The sequence below is a fragment of the Chaetura pelagica genome, unplaced genomic scaffold (genome assembly GCF_000747805.2).
Source record: "Chaetura pelagica isolate M959 unplaced genomic scaffold, ChaPel_1.0 scaffold840, whole genome shotgun sequence".
In the NCBI taxonomy this organism is placed as follows: Eukaryota; Metazoa; Chordata; class Aves; order Apodiformes; family Apodidae; genus Chaetura; species Chaetura pelagica.
Genome location: NW_009951813.1, coordinates 227574 through 228837, shown reverse-complemented (window position 1 = coordinate 228837; position 1264 = coordinate 227574).

Genomic DNA, 1264 nt, shown 5'->3' with positions numbered 1-1264 from the left:
GCTGCCCCACACAGCTCTGGGAGCTTGGGATGGGGGTTTGGGATGGATGGGGGTTTGGGATGGATGGGGTTTGGGATGGATGGGGTTTGAGATGGATGAGGTTTGGGATGGGGGTTTGGGATGGATGGGGTTTGGGATGGATGGGGGTTTGGGATGGATGGGGTTTGGGATGGATGGGGTTTGGGATGGGGGGTTGGGATGGATGGGGGTTTGGGATGGATGGGGTTTGGGATGGGGGTTTGGGATGGATGGGGGTTTGGAGGCTTTGGCACATGGTCAGAGGCAGCCCCTTAGCCCTCCCCCTGCTCTGGAGCAGGGAAGAGGGAAATAACTTGAGGGGGAGAAGGTGGGGGAGGGAGGAGAGTGAAGCTGCTGGTCCCTGATGTGGTGCAGCCTGTGGGCTCATATTCCCCCTGCTCCTGGCATCTCCCTGCTCCCAGTATCCCTGTGGCCCCCATGTTTCTGGCATCCCCATGCTCCCAGTGTCCATGTGCTCCACGTGCTCTTGGCATCTCCTTGTCCCTGTGGTCACTGTATTCCTGGCATTCCCACACTCCCAGCATTCCCATGCTCCTGCTATCTCTGTGGTCCCGATGTTCCCAGCTTCCCCATGCTCCCAGCATCCCCATTCTCCCAAAGTCCGTGTGCTCTCTTGCTCCCAGCTCCTGGTACCCCCATGCTCCCAGCATCCCCATTCTCCCAGTGTCCACATGGTCTCCATGCTCCCACTATGCCCATGCTCCCAAGGTCCCTGTGCCCTTCATGCTCCCACCAGCCCCATATTCCTGGTATCCCCAGTCTCTCAGTGTCCACAAGCTGTCCATGCTCCCAGCATCCCCATATTCCTGGTACCCCCATGCTCCCAGCACTCCCATGTTCCTGGTCCCCCCATGCTCCCAGCATCCCCATATTCCTGGTACCCCCATGCTCCCAGCACACCCATGTTCCTGGTACCCCCATGCTCCCAGCACTCCCATGTTCCTGGTACCCCCATGCTCCCAGCATCCCCATTCTCCCAGTGTCCACATGGTCTCCATGCTCCCACTATGCCCATGCTCCCAAGGTCCCTGTGCTCTCCATGCTCCCAGCATCCCCATGTTCCTGGCACCCCCCTGCTCCCAGTGCCCACATGCTCTCCACGCTCCCACCACCCCCAGAATTCCCAGCATCCCGGGCAGACCCATCGAGCGATTCCTCTTCACCTCTTTCTCCTCCCCCCTTGCAGGAGCAGCCGGACCAGAGGCGATCACTGCGGGGAGCAGCG